Raw genomic sequence first — 23,205 nt, 5'->3', positions numbered from 1 at the left:
GAGCCACTAATATAAATCTCGCCTGATCGAGCCTCATCGGGCGCTGATCGAGCAAGTGTGCTTGAATCCAAGAGGCATGCTCCTCTGGCTCAAGAGCTAGCAGGCCCTTCAGTGCTTCTGGTTGGGAAGTCTAAGGTGCAAGGGTCCATGACTAGCAGCGGGTTACAACTACCAGAAAGGGTCTGCTTTTCACATCAGTCCCCTAGTTCAGCTCACTGGCACAGGGCATTTTGACTACCTCTTGCCTTGCTAGAGACAAACAAAAAATCCTTAACAGAAAACATCAATTGCTATGGCACGCTTAGAGAGAGAGAGCCTCCAAATGGCCCTGCTTTTCTGAAAGACGCTTCAGAAGATGTTTCAAATGACTATGCAGCGGCAGTCTAGTTGGTATAGGGGTATGATTCTCGCTTCGGGTGTGAGAGGACCTCGGTTCAAATCCCAGACAAACCCCTACCTTTATAGGTTCAGTCTGTGTTTTAAACAGGAGTGTTTCTGCTTTTCACTCTTGTAAGATGTCATGTTGCAATGCAATACATGCTTTATACTGGCGTCGAGACGGTTCAGCATCATGAAGGTATGCGAGATTTCTTTGCAACTGCTTTTCTGTGCTGGAGCAGCAGTGCTCGTAGGAACATTAAATGCACAGTGCTTCTCCATGGTAATTTCGGGTCCAGTTCTGAAATCACCTCTTGGAATGAAAGTGATCCCAGTTCCTTTCTTCCAAGGGAAGAGATCGTGTTCCGGAAGGCTCAGCTTTGAGCGTCATGAACATTGGCCCTCATCCTTGCATCCCAGTCCAATGCATAGCCACATAAAGCAAGCAGGTGTGTCTGTTTCCATAGTGTGGTGGTTCCAGTACAATGCATAGCCACATGAAGCAAGCCGGCAAGTGTGTCTGTTTGTGTAGTGTAGTGGTTATCATGCGCACCTCACATGCGAAAGGTCCCTGGTTCGAGTTGCTGGGCTTTTTCACAGTATTTGCATTTCCTGCCTCACCTGACAGGCAAGCTGAGATAAAAGAGACTGTGTCTATCCCTCACCATCGTGAGGTACTACGCTCCTGGGGCATCTGTCACAGCTCACCAAGAGGAGTTGCGCCAGCTTACGGCAGTCAGTTGCTCACTGTTTGACCTTTGCAATGAAGCCTGAGCTTACAGCATTCAAGCCAGCCAAGGAAGGAAGGTACGAGAGCGAAAATAGCTTTCCTGCCCTCACCAAGAACACACACCTTGAGCAAATAAAGTGCCAGACTTACAAGGCCCTATCGCCACCGGAGCATCACTTTTAGTGACGCCCCGGTGGCACTATGCACTGCGCGGTATTTACAAGATGGCGTTCAGCCACTTTTTGTGGCTTAACACCACCTTGTAAATACGGCCCCTTAGCACGCAGCGCGTTCCCTGGAAGGGGCGTGCAATGGGTGTTGTTGGGAGTGTGGCACAGCAACACCATAGCATTTTGATGCTGCTCCAGATTTAGGAGTTGGCGTAAATCTGCGTCAGCGCCAAAATCCAACGCCATCCCAGGGGTGTCGTTAGAGTGGCGCACTGAGGAGAAATGTTTTCATTTCTCCTTGTTTTTGCTCTTTCTATGTGTGATGCATTCTGCAGCACACATAGAAGTAAGAGCAAATCACCATTGAAGATTTTTTTTTTGGGCAGGAAGGTGTCCCTTCCTGCACAAAAACAATTTCCCCCTCAACGCAGTCATCCTTGTACCATGGTGCAAGAACGGCTGCGTTGGCGCTCAGCAGCTAATTTAGAGCTGGCGCAGGGGGAAGCACAGGGGTGCGCTGTATTCTACTAAATACGGCGCTTTCCTGCATTTTGAAAATGACGGCACGTGGGGCTTGCAAATTTGGCACAGCGTCGCGCTTAGTCATTTTCTTGTAAATCTGGGCCAAAATGTCTAAAGGATAGAGGCTTTTTATGTCATGTTCGATGAAGACCATGCAAATGACTCTAGTCGTACTGCAGAAGAGAGCACCATGTGCAGTTTCTTGCTTTGGGATGTAGTCTCCCACTCTGTGTCACCAATCCTCCGAGCAGGGTCGGAGCCGTTGCATTTCTGTGCCCAGGCTCGTTGTTCTAGGGGTATGATTCTCGCTTAGGGTGCGAGAGGTCCCGGGTTCAAATCCCGGACGAGCCCATTTTAGCGGAAAACAATCAAATCCTGCTCAAAATACACAACCCCTCAACATTTCTCATTCCACTCGAAGCATTGTTGCGCAAAAGATATTTTTTGCCTCAGGCGAAAAATGGATTACAATGCCTTGGCTTCCTTCCTGCTTGCTCTCAGTGCGCCCTGTGTGATGATTTCACAGGCTCTCCTTCCTGGCATTTAGGCATCAGATATTTGTCTGTCTCTGCCCGCAGCTGTGGGATTTTTCAGGACGTCTGAGTGTATGCATGCTGGCCGACACCGCTGCAATTTTCACACTTACCCCTCGCATTCCGAGCAACTGCTGATAAAGTATAGAGGAAATCGTGCAAACATATGAGGGGAACTGTGCTCCTTCAGTCAAATCAGCAAGCTTGTTTCTGTAGTGTAGTGGTTATCACGTTCGACTCACACGCGAAAAGTCCCCGGTTTGAGACCGGGCAGAAACACTTGGCAGCAGCAGCTTTTGTGTTTGCTCCCTAAAACCTCAGTCTCTCTCAATGCACACTTAGACAGAAATGACCTTTAAAAACTTGTGACCTGTGTAAAACGTGCTTTACTATTGCAGGACGCTAAAAAGTTATCTGCATCCCTCGGTGGTCGTGCATGTGCATTGTTTCTTGTTCTGTTTTTTTTTTTTTTTCTTGGCTATGTTATATTGTGGGGCCTTTAAAGCTGTGACTTTGATAGGAACATTGCAAGCGGCAAAATCAACAAGTGCAGACTGAAGAGTCCGACCTGCACACTGTTTTGCCTGTCAGGATGGCCGAGTGGTCTAAGGCGCCAGACTCAAGAGAGCTTGATCTTCAGTGAAGCTGAGCCTTCTGGTCTCTTCATGGAGGCGTGGGTTCAAATCCCACTTCTGACAGGTGTATTTTCTTCCCTTAAATCTTGCTCTGCTTGCAGAGCCAGCTCCTCACACCACTATCTTTGGAAGCTGCTGTGGCATGTGAGGAGAAATCCACCAACCCACCGGCTGGGCCCTCAATCAAAATTCTGTGTATTACTGGAAGGGGAGTCTCAGGCACACCTTCTGTTAGAGCTGCACTTTATGACAGTAACTACCATGCTGGTTTCTACTTAAGCAGTTGATTCTATCGTTTGAAGTGAGGCTCTCCTGCCACCTTTTGGGCAAAGAAGACTCTGCCCCTGCAACAACACAGGCAGACAAGCTCAAACTAGGTTTCTTGGTTAGGTGGGCGGAGCATATTGGCAATGGTGCCTCCTCGTGACTTGCAATTTACATGAAGAAGACAGAGAGGCAGCTGGGAGTAGGCAGTACCCATGAACCCCTGAACACTGTCTTGCGACTAGCACACAATTCTGAAATGAGGCGGGGGAAAGGAGGTGATTTCCCCATCAAGGGACCATTCCGGGAAATCAGCCACCTTGCGTCTCCCAGGTGAGTGTTTCAGGCCTATGAGCCACTAATATAAATCTCGCCTGATCAAGCCTGATCGAGCGCTGATCGAGCAAGTGTGCTTGAATCCAAGAGGCATGCTCCTCTGGCTCAAGAGCTAGCAGGCCCTTCAGTGCTTCTTGTTGGGAAGTCTAAGGTGCAAGGGTCCATGACTAGCAGCGGGTTACAACTACCAGAAAGGGTCTGCTTTTCACATCAGTCCCCTAGTTCAGCTCACTGGCACAGGGCATTTTGACTACCTCTTGCCTTGCTAGAGACAAACAAAAAATCCTTGACAGAAAACATCAATTGCTATGGCACGCTTAGAGAGAGAGAGCCTCCAAATGGCCCTGCTTTTCTGAAAGACGCTTCAGAAGATGTTTCAAATGACTATGCAGCAGCAGTCTAGTTGGAATAGGGGTATGATTCTCGCTTCGGGTGTGAGAGGGCCTCGGTTCAAATCCCAGACAAACCCCTACCTTTATAGGTTCAGTCTGTGTTTTAAACAGGAGTGTTTCTGCTTTTCACTCTTGTAAGATGTCATGTTGCAATGCAATACATGCTTTATACTGGCGTCGAGACGGTTCAGCATCATGAAGGTATGCGAGATTTCTTTGCAACTGCTTTTCTGTGCTGGAGCAGCAGTGCTCGTAGGAACATTAAATGCACAGTGCTTCTCCATGGTAATTTCGGGTCCAGTTCTGAAATCACCTCTTGGAATGAAAGTGATCCCAGTTCCTTTCTTCCAAGGGAAGAGATCGTGTTCCGGAAGGCTCAGCTTTGAGCGTCATGAACATTGGCCCTCATCCTTGCATCCCAGTCCAATGCATAGCCACATAAAGCAAGCAGGTGTGTCTGTTTCCATAGTGTGGTGGTTCCAGTACAATGCATAGCCACATGAAGCAAGCCGGCAAGTGTGTCTGTTTGTGTAGTGTAGTGGTTATCATGCGCACCTCACATGCGAAAGGTCCCTGGTTCGAGTTGCTGGGCTTTTTCACAGTATTTGCATTTCCTGCCTCACCTGACAGGCAAGCTGAGATAAAAGAGACTGTGTCTATCCCTCACCATCGTGAGGTACTACGCTCCTGGGGCATCTGTCACAGCTCACCAAGAGGAGTTGCGCCAGCTTACGGCAGTCAGTTGCTCACTGTTTGACCTTTGCAATGAAGCCTGAGCCTACAGCATTCAAGCCAGCCAAGGAAGGAAGGTACGAGAGCGAAAATAGCTTTCCTGCCCTCACCAAGAACACACACCTTGAGCAAATAAAGTGCCAGACTTACAAGGCCCTATCGCCACCGGAGCATCACTTTTAGTGACGCCCCGGTGGCACTATGCACTGCGCGGTATTTACAAGATGGCGTTCAGCCACTTTTTGTGGCTTAACACCACCTTGTAAATACGGCCCCTTAGCACGCAGCGCGTTCCCTGGAAGGGGCGTGCAATGGGTGTTGTTGGGAGTGTGGCACAGCAACACCATAGCATTTTGATGCTGCTCCAGATTTAGGAGTTGGCGTAAATCTGCGTCAGCGCCAAAATCCAACGCCATCCCAGGGGTGTCGTTAGAGTGGCGCACTGAGGAGAAATGTTTTCATTTCTCCTTGTTTTTGCTCTTTCTATGTGTGATGCATTCTGCAGCACACATAGAAGTAAGAGCAAATCACCATTGAAGATTTTTTTTTTGGGCAGGAAGGTGTCCCTTCCTGCACAAAAACAATTTCCCCCTCAACGCAGTCATCCTTGTACCATGGTGCAAGAACGGCTGCGTTGGCGCTCAGCAGCTAATTTAGAGCTGGCGCAGGGGGAAGCACAGGGGTGCGCTGTATTCTACTAAATACGGCGCTTTCCTGCATTTTGAAAATGACGGCACGTGGGGCTTGCAAATTTGGCACAGCGTCGCGCTTAGTCATTTTCTTGTAAATCTGGGCCAAAATGTCTAAAGGATAGAGGCTTTTTATGTCATGTTCGATGAAGACCATGCAAATGACTCTAGTCGTACTGCAGAAGAGAGCACCATGTGCAGTTTCTTGCTTTGGGATGTAGTCTCCCACTCTGTGTCACCAATCCTCCGAGCAGGGTCGGAGCAGTTGCATTTCTGTGCCCAGGCTCGTTGTTCTAGGGGTATGATTCTCGCTTAGGGTGCGAGAGGTCCCGGGTTCAAATCCCGACGAGCCCATTTTAGCGGAAAACAATCAAATCCTGCTCAAAATACACAACCCCTCAACATTTCTCATTCCACTCGAAGCATTGTTGCGCAAAACATATTTTTTGCCTCAGGCGAAAAATGGATTACAATGCCTTGGCTTCCTTCCTGCTTGCTCTCAGTGCGCCCTGTGTGATGATTTCACAGGCTCTCCTTCCTGTCATTTAGGCATCAGATATTTGTCTGTCTCTGCCCGCAGCTGTGGGATTTTTCAGGACGTCTGAGTGTATGCATGCTGGCCGACACCGCTGCAATTTTCACACTTACCCCTCGCATTCCGAGCAACTGCTGATAAAGTATAGAGGAGATCGTGCAAACATATGAGGGGAACTGTGCTCCTTCAGTCAAATCAGCAAGCTTGTTTCTGTACAATAGTGGTTATCACGTTTGCCTCACACGCGAAAAGTCCCCGGTTTGAGACCGGGCAGAAACACTTGGCAGCAGCAGCTTTTGTGTTTGCTCCCTAAAACCTCAGTCTCTCTCAATGCACACTTAGACAGAAATGACCTTTAAAAACTTGTGACCTGTGTAAAACGTGCTTTACTATTGCAGGACGCTAAAAAGTTATCTGCATCCCTCGGTGGTCGTGCATGTGCATTGTTTCTTGTTCTGTTTTTTTTTTTTTTTCTTGGCTATGTTATATTGTGGGGCCTTTAAAGCTGTGACTTTGATAGGAACATTGCAAGCGGCAAAATCAACAAGTGCAGACTGAAGAGTCCGACCTGCACACTGTTTTGGCTGTCAGGATGGCCGAGTGGTCTAAGGTGCCAGACTCAAGAGAGCTTGATCTTCAGTGAAGCTGAGCCTTCTGGTCTCTTCATGGAGGCGTGGGTTCAAATCCCACTTCTGACAGGTGTATTTTCTTCCCTTAAATCTTTCTCTGCTTGCAGAGCCAGCTCCTCACACCACTATCTTTGGAAGCTGCTGTGGCATGTGAGGAGAAATCCACCAACCCACCGGCTGGGCCCTCAATCAAAATTCTGTGTATTACTGGAAGGGGCGTCTCAGGCACACCTTCTGTTAGAGCTGCACTTTATGACAGTAACTACCATGCTGGTTTCTACTTAAGCAGTTGATTCTATCGTTTGAAGTGAGGCTCTCCTGCCACCTTTTGGGCAAAGAAGACTCTGCCCCTGCAACAACACAGGCAGACAAGCTCAAACTAGGTTTCTTGGTTAGGTGGGCGGAGCATATTGGCAATGGTGCCTCCTCGTGACTTGCAATTTACATGAAGAAGACAGAGAGGCAGCTGGGAGTAGGCAGTACCCATGAACCCCTGAACACTGTCTTGCGATTAGCACACAATTCTGAAATGAGGCGGGGGAAAGGAGGTGATTTCCCCATCAAGGGCCATTCCGGGAAATCAGCCACCCTGCGTCTCCCAGGTGAGTGTTTCAGGCCTATGAGCCACTAATATAAATCTCGCCTGATCAAGCCTGATCGAGCGCTGATCGAGCAAGTGTGCTTGAATCCAAGAGGCATGCTCCTCTGGCTCAAGAGCTAGCAGGCCCTTCAGTGCTTCTGGTTGGGAAGTCTAAGGTGCAAGGGTCCATGACTAGCAGCGGGTTACAACTACCAGAAAGGGTCTGCTTTTCACATCAGTCCCCTAGTTCAGCTCACTGGCACAGGGCATTTTGACTACCTCTTGCCTTGCTAGAGACAAACAAAAAATCCTTGACAGAAAACATCAATTGCTATGGCACGCTTAGAGAGAGAGAGCCTCCAAATGGCCCTGCTTTTCTGGGAAGACGCTTCAGAAGATGTTTCAAATGACTATCCAGCGGCAGTCTAGTTGGTATAGGGGTATGATTCTCGCTTCGGGTGTGAGAGGACCTCGGTTCAAATCCCAGACAAGCCCCTACCTTTATAGGTTCAGTCTGTGTTTTAAACAGGAGTATTTCTGCTTTTCACTCTTGTAAGATGTCATGTTGCAATGCAATACATGCTTTATACTGGCGTCAAGACGGTTCAGCATCATGAAGGTATGCGAGATTTCTTTGCAACTGCTTTTCTGTGCTGGAGCAGCAGTGCTCGTAGGAACATTAAATGCACAGTGCTTCTCCATGGTAATTTCGGGTCCAGTTCTGAAATCACCTCTTGGAATGAAAGTGATCCCAGTTCCTTTCTTCCAAGGGAAGAGATCGTGTTCCGGAAGGCTCAGCTTTGAGCGTCATGAACATTGGCCCTCATCCTTGCATCCCAGTCCAATGCATAGCCACATAAAGCAAGCAGGTGTGTCTGTTTCCATAGTGTGGTGGTTCCAGTACAATGCATAGCCACATGAAGCAAGCCGGCAAGTGTGTCTGCTTGTGTAGTGTAGTGGTTATCATACGCACCTCACATGCGAAAGGTCCCTGGTTCGAGTCGCTGGGCTTTTTCACAGTATTTGCATTTCCTGCCTCACCTGACAGGCAAGCTGAGATAAAAGAGACTGTGTCTATCCCTCACCATCGTGAGGTACTACGCTCCTGGGGCATCTGTCACAGCTCACCAAGAGGAGTTGCGCCAGCTTACGGCAGTCAGTTGCTCACTGTTTGACCTTTGCAATGAAGCCTGAGCCTACAGCATTCAAGCCAGCCAAGGAAGGAAGGTGCGAGAGCGAAAATAGCTTTCCTGCCCTCACCAAGAACACACACCTTGAGCAAATAAAGTGCCAGACTTACAAGGCCCTATCGCCACCGGAGCATCACTTTTAGTGACGCCCCGGTGGCACTATGCACTGCGCGGTATTTACAAGATGGCGTTCAGCCACTTTTTGTGGCTTAACACCACCTTGTAAATACGGCCCCTTAGCACGCAGCGCGTTCCCTGGAAGGGGCGTGCAATGGGTGTTGTTGGGAGTGTGCCACAGCAACACCATAGCATTTTGATGCTGCTCCAGATTTAGGAGTTGGCGTAAATCTGCGTCAGCGCCAAAATCCAACGCCATCCCAGGGGTGTCGTTAGAGTGGCGCACTGAGGAGAAATGTTTTCATTTCTCCTTGTTTTTGCTCTTTCTATGTGTGATGCATTCTGCAGCACACATAGAAGTAAGAGCAAATCACCATTGAAGATTTTTTTTTTGGGCAGGAAGGTGTCCCTTCCTGCACAAAAACAATTTCCCCCTCAACGCAGTCATCCTTGTACCATGGTGCAAGAACGGCTGAGATGGCGCTCAGCAGCTAATTTAGAGCTGGCGCAGGGGGAAGCACAGGGGTGCGCTGTATTCTACTAAATACGGCGCTTTCCTGCATTTTGAAAATGACGGCACGTGGGGCTTGCAAATTTGGCACAGCGTCGCGCTTAGTCATTTTCTTGTAAATCTGGGCCAAAATGTCTAAAGGATAGAGGCTTTTTATGTCATGTTCGATGAAGACCATGTAAATGACTCTAGTCGTACTGCAGAAGAGAGCACCATGTGCAGTTTCTTGCTTTGGGATGTAGTCTCCCACTCTGTGTCACCAATCCTCCGAGCAGGGTCGGAGCCGTTGCATTTCTGTGCCCAGGCTCGTTGGTCTAGGGGTATGATTCTCGCTTAGGGTGCGAGAGGTCCCGGGTTCAAATCCCGGACGAGCCCATTTTAGCAGAAAACAATCAAATCCTGCTCAAAATACACTATCCCTCAACATTTCTCATTCCACTCGAAGCATTGTTGCGCAAAACATATTTTTTGCCTCAGGCGAAAAATAGATTACAATGCCTTGGCTTCCTTCCTGCTTGCTCTCAGTGCGCCCTGTGTGATGATTTCACAGGCTCTCCTTCCTGGCATTTAGGCATCAGATATTTGTCTGTCTCTGCCCGCAGCTGTGGGATTTTTCAGGACGTCTGAGTGTATGCATGCTGGCCGACACCGCTGCAATTTTCACACTTACCCCTCGCATTCCGAGCAACTGCTGATAAAGTATAGAGGAAATCGTGCAAACATATGAGGGGAACTGTGCTCCTTCAGTCAAATCAGCAAGCTTGTTTCTGTAGTGTAGTGGTTATCACGTTTGCCTCACACGCGAAAAGTCCCCGGTTTGAGACCGGGCAGAAACACTTGGCAGCAGCAGCTTTTGTGTTTGCTCCCTAAAACCTCAGTCTCTCTCAATGCACACTTAGACAGAAATGACCTTTAAAAACTTGTGACCTGTGTAAAACGTGCTTTACTATTGCAGGACGCTAAAAAGTTATCTGCATCCCTCGGTGGTCGTGCATGTGCATTGTTTCTTGTTCTGTTTTTTTTTTTTTTTCTTGGCCATGTTATATTGTGGGGCCTTTAAAGCTGTGACTTTGATAAGAACATTGCAAGCGGCAAAATCAACAAGTGCAGACTGAAGAGTCCGACCTGCACACTGTTTTGGCTGTCAGGATGGCCGAGTGGTCTAAGGCGCCAGACTCAAGAGAGCTTGATCTTCAGTGAAGCTGAGCCTTCTGGTCTCTTCATGGAGGCGTGGGTTCAAATCCCACTTCTGACAGGTGTATTTTCTTCCCTTAAATCTTGCTCTGCTTGCAGAGCCAGCTCCTCACACCACTATCTTTGGAAGCTGCTGTGGCATGTGAGGAGAAATCCACCAACCCATCGGCTGGGCCCTCAATCAAAATTCTGTGTATTACTGGAAGGGGCGTCTCAGGCACACCTTCTGTTAGAGCTGCACTTTATGACAGTAACTACCATGCTGGTTTCTACTTAAGCAGTTGATTCTATCGTTTGAAGTGAGGCTCTCCTGCCACCTTTTGGGCAAAGAAGACTCTGCCCCTGCAACAACACAGGCAGACAAGCTCAAACTAGGTTTCTTGGTTAGGTGGGCGGAGCATATTGGCAATGGTGCCTCCTCGTGACTTGCAATTTACATGAAGAAGACAGAGAGGCAGCTGGGAGTAGGCAGTACCCATGAACCCCTGAACACTGTCTTGCGACTAGCACACAATTCTGAAATGAGGCGGGGGAAAGGAGGTGATTTCCCCATCAAGGGCCATTCCGGGAAATCAGCCACCCTGCGTCTCCCAGGTGAGTGTTTCAGGCCTATGAGCCGCTAATATAAATCTCGCCTGATCGAGCGCTGATTGAGCAAGTGTGCTTGAATCCAAGAGGCATGCTCCTCTGGCTCAAGAGCTAGCAGGCCCTTCAGTGCTTCTGGTTGGGAAGTCTAAGGTGCAAGGGTCCATGACTAGCAGCGGGTTACAACTACCAGAAAGGGTCTGCTTTTCACATCAGTCCCCTAGTTCAGCTCACTGGCACAGGGCATTTTGACTACCTCTTGCCTTGCTAGAGACAAACAAAAAATCCTTGACAGAAAACATCAATTGCTATGGCACGCTTAGAGAGAGAGAGCCTCCAAATGGCCCTGCTTTTCTGAAAGACGCTTCAGAAGATGTTTCAAATGACTATGCAGCGGCAGTCTAGTTGGTATAGGGGTATGATTCTCGCTTCGGGTGTGAGAGGACCTCGGTTCAAATCCCAGACAAACCCCTACCTTTATAGCTTCAGTCTGTGTTTTAAACAGGAGTATTTCTGCTTTTCACTCTTGTAAGATGTCATGTTGCAATGCAATACATGCTTTATACTGGCGTCAAGACGGTTCAGCATCATGAAGGTATGCGAGATTTCTTTGCAACTGCTTTTCTGTGCTGGAGCAGCAGTGCTCGTAGGAACATTAAATGCACAGTGCTTCTCCATGGTCATTTCGGGTCCAGTTCTGAAATCACCTCTTGGAATGAAAGTGATCCCAGTTCCTTTCTTCCAAGGGAAGAGATCGTGTTCCGGAAGGCTCAGCTTTGAGCGTCATGAACATTGGCCCTCATCCTTGCATCCCAGTCCAATGCATAGCCACATAAAGCAAGCAGGTGTGTCTGTTTCCATAGTGTGGTGGTTCCAGTACAATGCTTAGCCACATGAAGCAAGCCGGCAAGTGTGTCTGCTTGTGTAGTGTAGTGGTTATCATGCGCACCTCACATGCGAAAGGTCCCTGGTTCGAGTCGCTGGGCTTTTTCACAGTATTTCCATTTCCTGCCTCACCTGACAGGCAAGCTGAGATAAAAGAGACTGTGTCTATCCCTCACCATCGTGAGGTACTACGCTCCTGGGGCATCTGTCACAGCTCACCAAGAGGAGTTGCGCCAGCTTACGGCAGTCAGTTGCTCACTGTTTGACCTTTGCAATGAAGCCTGAGCCTACAGCATTCAAGCCAGCCAAGGAAGGAAGGTACGAGAGCGAAAATAGCTTTCCTGCCCTCACCAAGAACACACACCTTGAGCAAATAAAGTGCCAGACTTACAAGGCCCTATCGCCACCGGAGCATCACTTTTAGTGACGCCCCGGTGGCACTATGCACTGCGCGGTATTTACAAGATGGCGTTCAGCCACTTTTTGTGGCTTAACACCACCTTGTAAATACGGCCCCTTAGCACGCAGCGCGTTCCCTGGAAGGGGCGTGCAATGGGTGTTGTTGGGAGTGTGCCACAGCAACACCATAGCATTTTGATGCTGCTCCAGATTTAGGAGTTGGCGTAAATCTGCGTCAGCGCCAAAATCCAACGCCATCCCAGGGGTGTCGTTAGAGTGGCGCACTGAGGAGAAATGTTTTCATTTCTCCTTGTTTTTGCTCTTTCTATGTGTGATGCATTCTGCAGCACACATAGAAGTAAGAGCAAATCCCCATTGAAGATTTTTTTTTTGGGCAGGAAGGTGTCCCTTCCTGCACAAAAACAATTTCCCCCTCAACGCAATCATCCTTGTACCATGGTGCAAGAACGGCTGCGTTGGCGCTCAGCAGCTAATTTAGAGCTGGCGCAGGGGGAAGCACAGGGGTGCGCTGTATTCTACTAAATACGGCGCTTTCCTGCATTTTGAAAATGACGGCGCGTGGGGCTTGCAAATTTGGCACAGCGTCGCGCTTAGTCATTTTCTTGTAAATCTGGGCCAAAATGTCTAAAGGATAGAGGCTTTTTATGTCATGTTCGATGAAGACCATGCAAATGACTCTAGTCGTACTGCAGAAGAGAGCACCATGTGCAGTTTCTTGCTTTGGGATGTAGTCTCCCACTCTCTGTCACCAACCCTCCGAGCAGGGTCGGAGCCGTTGCATTTTTGTGCCCAGGCTCGTTGGTCTAGGGGTATGATTCTTGCTTAGGGTGCGAGAGGTCCCGGGTTCAAATCACGGACGAGCCCATTTTAGCGGAAAACAATCAAATCCTGCTCAAAATACACAACCCCTCAACATTTCTCATTCCACTCGAAGCATTGTTGCGCAAAACATATTTTTTGCCTCAGGCGAAAAATGGATTACAATGCCTTGGCTTCCTTCCTGCTTGCTCTCAGTGCGCCCTGTGTGATGATTTCACAGGCTCTCCTTCCTGGCATTTAGGCATCAGATATTTGTCTGTCTCTGCCCGCAGCTGTGGGATTTTTCAGGACGTCTGAGTGTATGCATGCTGGCCGACACCGCTGCAATTTTCACACTTACCCCTCGCATTCCGAGCAACTGCTGATAAAGTATAGAGGAAATCGTGCAAACATATGAGGGGAACTGTGCTCCTTCAGTCAAATCAGCAAGCTTGTTTCTGTAGTGTAGTGGTTATCACGTTCGCCTCACACGCGAAAAGACCCCGGTTTGAGACCGGGCAGAAACACTTGGCAGCAGCAGCTTTTGTGTTTGCTCCCTAAAACCTCAGTCTCTCTCAATGCACACTTAGACAGAAATGACCTTTAAAAACTTGTGACCTGTGTAAAACGTGCTTTACTATTGCAGGACGCTAAAAAGTTATCTGCATCCCTCGGTGGTCGTGCATGTGCATTGTTTCTTGTTCTGTTTTTTTTTTTTTTCTTGGCCATGTTATATTGTGGGGCCTTTAAAGCTGTGACTTTGATAGGAACATTGCAAGCGGCAAAATCAACAAGTGCAGACTGAAGAGTCCGACCTGCACACTGTTTTGGCTGTCAGGATGGCCGAGTGGTCTAAGGTGCCAGACTCAAGAGAGCTTGATCTTCAGTGAAGCTGAGCCTTCTGGTCTCTTCATGGAGGCGTGGGTTCAAATCCCACTTCTGACAGGTGTATTTTCTTCCCTTAAATCTTGCTCTGCTTGCAGAGCCAGCTCCTCACACCACTATCTTTGGAAGCTGCTGTGGCATGTGAGGAGAAATCCACCAACCCATCGGCTGGGCCCTCAATCAAAATTCTGTGTATTACTGGAAGGGGCGTCTCAGGCACACCTTCTGTTAGAGCTGCACTTTATGACAGTAACTACCATGCTGGTTTCTACTTAAGCAGTTTTTTCTATCGTTTGAAGTGAGGCTCTCCTGCCACCTTTTGGGCAAAGAAGACTCTGCCCCTGCAACAACACAGGCAGACAAGCTCAAACTAGGTTTCTTGGTTAGGTGGGCGGAGCATATTGGCAATGGTGCCTCCTCGTGACTTGCAATTTACATGAAGAAGACAGAGAGGCAGCTGGGAGTAGGCAGTACCCATGAACCCCTGAACACTGTCTTGCGACTAGCACACAATTCTGAAATGAGGCGGGGGAAAGGAGGTGATTTCCCCATCAAGGGCCATTCCGGGAAATCAGCCACCCTGCGTCTCCCAGGTGAGTGTTTCAGGCCTATGAGCCGCTAATATAAATCTCGCCTGATCGAGCGCTGATTGAGCAAGTGTGCTTGAATCCAAGAGGCATGCTCCTCTGGCTCAAGAGCTAGCAGGCCCTTCAGTGCTTCTGGTTGGGAAGTCTAAGGTGCAAGGGTCCATGACTAGCAGCGGGTTACAACTACCAGAAAGGGTCTGCTTTTCACATCAGTCCCCTAGTTCAGCTCACTGGCACAGGGCATTTTGACTACCTCTTGCCTTGCTAGAGACAAACAAAAAATCCTTGACAGAAAACATCAATTGCTATGGCACGCTTAGAGAGAGAGAGCCTCCAAATGGCCCTGCTTTTCTGAAAGACGCTTCAGAAGATGTTTCAAATGACTATGCAGCGGCAGTCTAGTTGGTATAGGGGTATGATTCTCGCTTCGCGTGTGAGAGGACCTCGGTTCAAATCCCAGACAAACCCCTACCTTTATAGCTTCAGTCTGTGTTTTAAACAGGAGTATTTCTGCTTTTCACTCTTGTAAGATGTCATGTTGCAATGCAATACATGCTTTATACTGGCGTCAAGACGGTTCAGCATCATGAAGGTATGCGAGATTTCTTTGCAACTGCTTTTCTGTGCTGGAGCAGCAGTGCTCGTAGGAACATTAAATGCACAGTGCTTCTCCATGGTCATTTCGGGTCCAGTTCTGAAATCACCTCTTGGAATGAAAGTGATCCCAGTTCCTTTCTTCCAAGGGAAGAGATCGTGTTCCGGAAGGCTCAGCTTTGAGCGTCATGAACATTGGCCCTCATCCTTGCATCCCAGTCCAATGCATAGCCACATAAAGCAAGCAGGTGTGTCTGTTTCCATAGTGTGGTGGTTCCAGTACAATGCTTAGCCACATGAAGCAAGCCAGCAAGTGTGTCTGCTTGTGTAGTGTAGTGGTTATCATGCGCACCTCACATGCGAAAGGTCCCTGGTTCGAGTCGCTGGGCTTTTTCACAGTATTTCCATTTCCTGCCTCACCTGACAGGCAAGCTGAGATAAAAGAGACTGTGTCTATCCCTCACCATCGTGAGGTACTACGCTCCTGGGGCATCTGTCACAGCTCACCAAGAGGAGTTGCGCCAGCTTACGGCAGTCAGTTGCTCACTGTTTGACCTTTGCAATGAAGCCTGAGCCTACAGCATTCAAGCCAGCCAAGGAAGGAAGGTACGAGAGCGAAAATAGCTTTCCTGCCCTCACCAAGAACACACACCTTGAGCAAATAAAGTGCCAGACTTACAAGGCCCTATCGCCACCGGAGCATCACTTTTAGTGACGCCCCGGTGGCACTATGCACTGCGCGGTATTTACAAGATGGCGTTCAGCCACTTTTTGTGGCTTAACACCACCTTGTAAATACGGCCCCTTAGCACGCAGCGCGTTCCCTGGAAGGGGCGTGCAATGGGTGTTGTTGGGAGTGTGCCACAGCAACATCATAGCATTTTGATGCTGCTCCAGATTTAGGAGTTGGCGTAAATCTGCGTCAGCGCCAAAATCCAACGCCATCCCAGGGGTGTCGTTAGAGTGGCGCACTGAGGAGAAATGTTTTCATTTCTCCTTGTTTTTGCTCTTTCTATGTGTGATGCATTCTGCAGCACACATAGAAGTAAGAGCAAATCACCATTGAAGATTTTTTTTTTGGGCAGGAAGGTGTCCCTTCCTGCACAAAAACAATTTCCCCCTCAACGCAATCATCCTTGTACCATGGTGCAAGAACGGCTGCGTTGGCGCTCAGCAGCTAATTTAGAGCTGGCGCAGGGGGAAGCACAGGGGTGCGCTGTATTCTACTAAATACGGCGCTTTCCTGCATTTTGAAAATGACGGCGCGTGGGGCTTGCAAATTTGGCACAGCGTCGCGCTTAGTCATTTTCTTGTAAATCTGGGCCAAAATGTCTAAAGGATAGAGGCTTTTTATGTCATGTTCGATGAAGACCATGCAAATGACTCTAGTCGTACTGCAGAAGAGAGCACCATGTGCAGTTTCTTGCTTTGGGATGTAGTCTCCCACTCTCTGTCACCAACCCTCCGAGCAGGGTCGGAGCCGTTGCATTTTTGTGCCCAGGCTCGTTGGTCTAGGGGTATGATTCTTGCTTAGGGTGCGAGAGGTCCCGGGTTCAAATCACGGACGAGCCCATTTTAGCGGAAAACAATCAAATCCTGCTCAAAATACACAACCCCTCAACATTTCTCATTCCACTCGAAGCATTGTTGCGCAAAACATATTTTTTGCCTCAGGCGAAAAATGGATTACAATGCCTTGGCTTCCTTCCTGCTTGCTCTCAGTGCGCCCTGTGTGATGATTTCACAGGCTCTCCTTCCTGGCATTTAGGCATCAGATATTTGTCTGTCTCTGCCCGCAGCTGTGGGATTTTTCAGGACGTCTGAGTGTATGCATGCTGGCCGACACCGCTGCAATTTTCACACTTACCCCTCGCATTCCGAGCAACTGCTGATAAAGTATAGAGGAAATCGTGCAAACATATGAGGGGAACTGTGCTCCTTCAGTCAAATCAGCAAGCTTGTTTCTGTAGTGTAGTGGTTATCACATTCGCCTCACACGCGAAAAGCCCCCGGTTTGAGACTGGGCAGAAACACTTGGCAGCAGCAGCTTTTGTGTTTGCTCCCTAAAACCTCAGTCTCTCTCAATGCACACTTAGACAGAAATTACCTTTAAAAACTTGTGACCTGTGTAAAACGTGCTTTACTATTGCAGGACGCTAAAAAGTTATCTGCATCCCTCGGTGGTCGTGCATGTGCATTGTTTCTTGTTCTGTTTTTTTTTTTTTTTCTTGGCCATGTTATATTGTGGGGCCTTTAAAGCTGTGACTTTGATAGGAACATTGCAAGCGGCAAAATCAACAAGTGCAGACTGAAGAGTCCGACCTGCACACTGTTTTGGCTGTCAGGATGGCCGAGTGGTCTAAGGCGCCAGACTCAAAAGAGCTTGATCTTCAGTGAAGCTGAGCCTTCCGGTCTCTTCATGGAGGCGTGGGTTCAAATCCCACTTCTGACAGGTGTATTTTCTTCCCTTAAATCTTGCTCTGCTTGCAGAGCCAGCTCCTCACACCACTATCTTTGGAAGCTGCTGTGGCATGTGAGGAGAAATCCACCAACCCATCGGCTGGGCCCTCAATCAAAATTCTGTGTATTACTGGAAGGGGCGTCTCAGGCACACCTTCTGTTAGAGCTGCACTTTATGACAGTAACTACCATGCTGGTTTCTACTTAAGCAGTTGATTCTATCGTTTGAAGTGAGGCTCTCCTGCCACCTTTTGGGCAAAGAAGACTCTGCCCCTGCAACAACACAGGCAGACAAGCTCAAACTAGGTTTCTTGGTTAGGTGGGCGGAGCATATTGGCAATGGTGCCTCCTCGTGACTTGCAATTTACATGAAGTAGACAGAGAGGCAGCTGGGAGTAGGCAGTACCCATGAACGCCTCAACACTGTCTTGCGACTAGCACACAATTCTGAAATGAGGCGGGGGAAAGGAGGTGATTTCCCCATCAAGGGCCATTCCGGGAAATCAGCCACCCTGCGTCTCCCAGGTGAGTGTTTCAGGCCTATGAGCCACTAATATAAATCTCGCCTGATCGGGCGCTGATCGAGCAAGTGTGCTTGAATCCAAGAGGCATGCTCCTCTGGCTCAAGAGCTAGCAGGCCCTTCAGTGCTTCTTGTTGGGAAGTCTAAGGTGCAAGGGTCCATGACTAGCAGCGCGTTACAACTACCAGAAAGGGTCTGCTTTTCACATCAGTCCCCTAGTTCAGCTCACTGGCACAGGGCATTTTGACTACCTCTTGCCTTGCTAGAGACAAACAAAAAATCCTTGACAGAAAACATCAATTGCTATGGCACGCTTAGAGAGAGAGAGCCTCCAAATGGCCCTGCTTTTCTGAAAGACGCTTCAGAAGATGTTTCAAATGACTATGCAGCAGCAGTCTAGTTGGAATAGGGGTATGATTCTCGCTTCGGGTGTGAGAGGGCCTCGGTTCAAATCCCAGACAAACCCCTACCTTTATAGGTTCAGTCTGTGTTTTAAACAGGAGTGTTTCTGCTTTTCACTCTTGTAAGATGTCATGTTGCAATGCAATACATGCTTTATACTGGCGTCGAGACGGTTCAGCATCATGAAGGTATGCGAGATTTCTTTGCAACTGCTTTTCTGTGCTGGAGCAGCAGTGCTCGTAGGAACATTAAATGCACAGTGCTTCTCCATGGTAATTTCGGGTCCAGTTCTGAAATCACCTCTTGGAATGAAAGTGATCCCAGTTCCTTTCTTCCAAGGGAAGAGATCGTGTTCCGGAAGGCTCAGCTTTGAGCGTCATGAACATTGGCCCTCATCCTTGCATCCCAGTCCAATGCATAGCCACATAAAGCAAGCAGGTGTGTCTGTTTCCATAGTGTGGTGGTTCCAGTACAATGCATAGCCACATGAAGCAAGCCGGCAAGTGTGTCTGTTTGTGTAGTGTAGTGGTTATCATGCGCACCTCACATGCGAAAGGTCCCTGGTTCGAGTTGCTGGGCTTTTTCACAGTATTTGCATTTCCTGCCTCACCTGACAGGCAAACTGAGATAAAAGAGACTGTGTCTATCCCTCACCATCGTGAGGTACTACGCTCCTGGGGCATCTGTCACAGCTCACCAAGAGGAGTTGCGCCAGCTTACGGCAGTCAGTTGCTCACTGTTTGACCTTTGCAATGAAGCCTGAGCCTACAGCATTCAAGCCAGCCAAGGAAGGAAGGTACGAGAGCGAAAATAGCTTTCCTGCCCTCACCAAGAACACACACCTTGAGCAAATAAAGTGCCAGACTTACAAGGCCCTATCGCCACCGGAGCATCACTTTTAGTGACGCCCCGGTGGCACTATGCACTGCGCGGTATTTACAAGATGGCGTTCAGCCACTTTTTGTGGCTTAACACCACCTTGTAAATACGGCCCCTTAGCACGCAGCGTGTTCCCTGGAAGGGGCGTGCAATGGGTGTTGTTGGGAGTGTGCCACAGCAACACCATAGCATTTTGATGCTGCTCCAGATTTAGGAGTTGGCGTAAATCTGCGTCAGCGCCAAAATCCAACGCCATCCCAGGGGTGTCGTTAGAGTGGCGCACTGAGGAGAAATGTTTTCATTTCTCCTTGTTTTTGCTCTTTCTATGTGTGATGCATTCTGCAGCACACATAGAAGTAAGAGCAAATCACCATTGAAGATTTTTTTTTTGGGCAGGAAGGTGTCCCTTCCTGCACAAAAACAATTTCCCCCTCAACGCAGTCATCCTTGTACCATGGTGCAAGAACGGCTGCGTTGGCGCTCAGCAGCTAATTTAGAGCTGGCGCAGGGGGAAGCACAGGGGTGCGCTGTATTCTACTAAATACGGCGCTTTCCTGCATTTTGAAAATGACGGCACGTGGGGCTTGCAAATTTGGCACAGCGTCGCGCTTAGTCATTTTCTTGTAAATCTGGGCCAAAATGTCTAAAGGATAGAGGCTTTTTATGTCATGTTCGATGAAGACCATGCAAATGACTCTAGTCGTACTGCAGAAGAGAGCACCATGTGCAGTTTCTTGCTTTGGGATGTAGTCTCCCACTCTGTGTCACCAATCCTCCGAGCAGGGTCGGAGCAGTTGCATTTCTGTGCCCAGGCTTGTTGTTCTAGGGGTATGATTCTCGCTTAGGGTGCGAGAGGTCCCGGGTTCAAATCCCGACGAGCCCATTTTAGCGGAAAACAATCAAATCCTGCTCAAAATACACAACCCCTCAACATTTCTCATTCCACTCGAAGCATTGTTGCGCAAAACATATTTTTTGCCTCAGGCGAAAAATGGATTACAATGCCTTGGCTTCCTTCCTGCCTGCTCTCAGTGCGCCCTGTGTGATGATTTCACAGGCTCTCCTTCCTGTCATTTAGGCATCAGATATTTGTCTGTCTCTGCCCGCAGCTGTGGGATTTTTCAGGACGTCTGAGTGTATGCATGCTGGCCGACACCGCTGCAATTTTCACACTTACCCCTCGCATTCCGAGCAACTGCTGATAAAGTATAGAGGAGATCGTGCAAACATATGAGGGGAACTGTGCTCCTTCAGTCAAATCAGCAAGCTTGTTTCTGTACAATAGTGGTTATCACGTTTGCCTCACACGCGAAAAGTCCCCGGTTTGAGACCGGGCAGAAACACTTGGCAGCAGCAGCTTTTGTGTTTGCTCCCTAAAACCTCAGTCTCTCTCAATGCACACTTAGACAGAAATGACCTTTAAAAACTTGTGACCTGTGTAAAACGTGCTTTACTATTGCAGGACGCTAAAAAGTTATCTGCATCCCTCGGTGGTCGTGCATGTGCATTGTTTCTTGTTCTGTTTTTTTTTTTTTTTCTTGGCTATGTTATATTGTGGGGCCTTTAAAGCTGTGACTTTGATAGGAACATTGCAAGCGGCAAAATCAACAAGTGCAGACTGAAGAGTCCGACCTGCTCACTGTTTTGGCTGTCAGGATGGCCGAGTGGTCTAAGGTGCCAGACTCAAGAGAGCTTGATCTTCAGTGAAGCTGAGCCTTCTGGTCTCTTCATGGAGGCGTGGGTTCAAATCCCACTTCTGACAGGTGTATTTTCTTCCCTTAAATCTTTCTCTGCTTGCAGAGCCAGCTCCTCACACCACTATCTTTGGAAGCTGCTGTGGCATGTGAGGAGAAATCCACCAACCCACCGGCTGGGCCCTCAATCAAAATTCTGTGTATTACTGGAAGGGGCGTCTCAGGCACACCTTCTGTTAGAGCTGCACTTTATGACAGTAACTACCATGCTGGTTTCTACTTAAGCAGTTGATTCTATCGTTTGAAGTGAGGCTCTCCTGCCACCTTTTGGGCAAAGAAGACTCTGCCCCTGCAACAACACAGGCAGACAAGCTCAAACTAGGTTTCTTGGTTAGGTGGGCGGAGCATATTGGCAATGGTGCCTCCTCGTGACTTGCAATTTACATGAAGAAGACAGAGAGGCAGCTGGGAGTAGGCAGTACCCATGAACCCCTGAACACTGTCTTGCGACTAGCACACAATTCTGAAATGAGGCGGGGGAAAGGAGGTGATTTCCCCATCAAGGGCCATTCCGGGAAATCAGCCACCCTGCGTCTCCCAGGTGAGTGTTTCAGGCCTATGAGCCACTAATATAAATCTCGCCTGATCAAGCCTGATCGAGCGCTGATCGAGCAAGTGTGCTTGAATCCAAGAGGCATGCTCCTCTGGCTCAAGAGCTAGCAGGCCCTTCAGTGCTTCTGGTTGGGAAGTCTAAGGTGCAAGGGTCCATGACTAGCAGTGGGTTACAACTACCAGAAAGGGTCTGCTTTTCACATCAGTCCCCTAGTTCAGCTCACTGGCACAGGGCATTTTGACTACCTCTTGCCTTGCTAGAGACAAACAAAAAATCCTTGACAGAAAACATCAATTGCTATGGCACGCTTAGAGAGAGAGAGCCTCCAAATGGCCCTGCTTTTCTGGGAAGACGCTTCAGAAGATGTTTCAAATGACTATCCAGCGGCAGTCTAGTTGGTATAGGGGTATGATTCTCGCTTCGGGTGTGAGAGGACCTCGGTTCAAATCCCAGACAAACCCCTACCTTTATAGGTTCAGTCTGTGTTTTAAACAGGAGTATTTCTGCTTTTCACTCTTGTAAGATGTCATGTTGCAATGCAATACATGCTTTATACTGGCGTCAAGACGGTTCAGCATCATGAAGGTATGCGAGATTTCTTTGCAACTGCTTTTCTGTGCTGGAGCAGCAGTGCTCGTAGGAACATTAAATGCACAGTGCTTCTCCATGGTAATTTCGGGTCCAGTTCTGAAATCACCTCTTGGAATGAAAGTGATCCCAGTTCCTTTCTTCCAAGGGAAGAGATCGTGTTCCGGAAGGCTCAGCTTTGAGCGTCATGAACATTGGCCCTCATCCTTGCATCCCAGTCCAATGCATAGCCACATAAAGCAAGCAGGTGTGTCTGTTTCCATAGTGTGGTGGTTCCAGTACAATGCATAGCCACATGAAGCAAGCCGGCAAGTGTGTCTGCTTGTGTAGTGTAGTGGTTATCATGCGCACCTCACATGCGAAAGGTCCCTGGTTCGAGTCGCTGGGCTTTTTCACAGTATTTGCATTTCCTGCCTCACCTGACAGGCAAGCTGAGATAAAAGAGACTGTGTCTATCCCTCACCATCGTGAGGTACTACGCTCCTGGTGCATCTGTCACAGCTCACCAAGAGGAGTTGCGCCAGCTTACGGCAGTCAGTTGCTCACTGTTTGACCTTTGCAATGAAGCCTGAGCCTACAGCATTCAAGCCTGCCAAGGAAGGAAGGTACGAGAGCGAAAATAGCTTTCCTGCCCTCACCAAGAACACACACCTTGAGCAAATAAAGTGCCAGACTTACAAGGCCCTATCGCCACCGGAGCATCACTTTTAGTGACGCCCCGGTGGCACTATGCACTGCGCGGTATTTACAAGATGGCGTTCAGCCACTTTTTGTGGCTTAACACCACCTTGTAAATACGGCCCCTTAGCACGCAGCGCGTTCCCTGGAAGGGGCGTGCAATGGGTGTTGTTGGGAGTGTGCCACAGCAACACCATAGCATTTTGATGCTGCTCCAGATTTAGGAGTTGGCGTAAATCTGCGTCAGCGCCAAAATCCAACGCCATCCCAGGGGTGTCGTTAGAGTGGCGCACTGAGGAGAAATGTTTTCATTTCTCCTTGTTTTTGCTCTTTCTATGTGTGATGCATTCTGCAGCACACATAGAAGTAAGAGCAAATCACCATTGAAGATTTTTTTTTTGGGCAGGAAGGTGTCCCTTCCTGCACAAAAACAATTTCCCCCTCAACGCAGTCATCCTTGTACCATGGTGCAAGAACGG

General features: G+C 48.6%; 4 non-coding genes across 4 annotated transcripts; all 4 read left to right on the top strand.

Moving 5' to 3' along the window:
- Positions 1-2,919: 2,919 nt before the first annotated feature.
- On the top strand, positions 2,920-3,031 carry TRNAL-CAA (transfer RNA leucine (anticodon CAA)). The gene is made up of 2 exons: positions 2,920-2,957; positions 2,986-3,031. It is a non-coding gene; the product is annotated as a tRNA-Leu (tRNA).
- A 6,215-nt stretch (positions 3,032-9,246) lies between these two features.
- Positions 9,247-9,318, top strand: TRNAP-AGG (transfer RNA proline (anticodon AGG)). The gene has a single exon. It is a non-coding gene; the product is annotated as a tRNA-Pro (tRNA).
- Positions 9,319-10,086: 768 nt separating this feature from the next.
- On the top strand, positions 10,087-10,198 carry TRNAL-CAA (transfer RNA leucine (anticodon CAA)). Its single transcript has 2 exons — positions 10,087-10,124; positions 10,153-10,198. It is a non-coding gene; the product is annotated as a tRNA-Leu (tRNA).
- Positions 10,199-13,279: 3,081 nt separating this feature from the next.
- On the top strand, positions 13,280-13,352 carry TRNAV-CAC (transfer RNA valine (anticodon CAC)). Its single transcript has one exon. It is a non-coding gene; the product is annotated as a tRNA-Val (tRNA).
- Positions 13,353-23,205: the final 9,853 nt, after the last annotated feature.

The sequence above is a fragment of the Pleurodeles waltl genome, unplaced genomic scaffold (assembly GCF_031143425.1).
Source record: "Pleurodeles waltl isolate 20211129_DDA unplaced genomic scaffold, aPleWal1.hap1.20221129 scaffold_72, whole genome shotgun sequence".
NCBI classification, from domain to species: domain Eukaryota; kingdom Metazoa; phylum Chordata; class Amphibia; order Caudata; family Salamandridae; genus Pleurodeles; species Pleurodeles waltl.
This window is presented reverse-complemented; position numbering and strand designations above follow the sequence as displayed.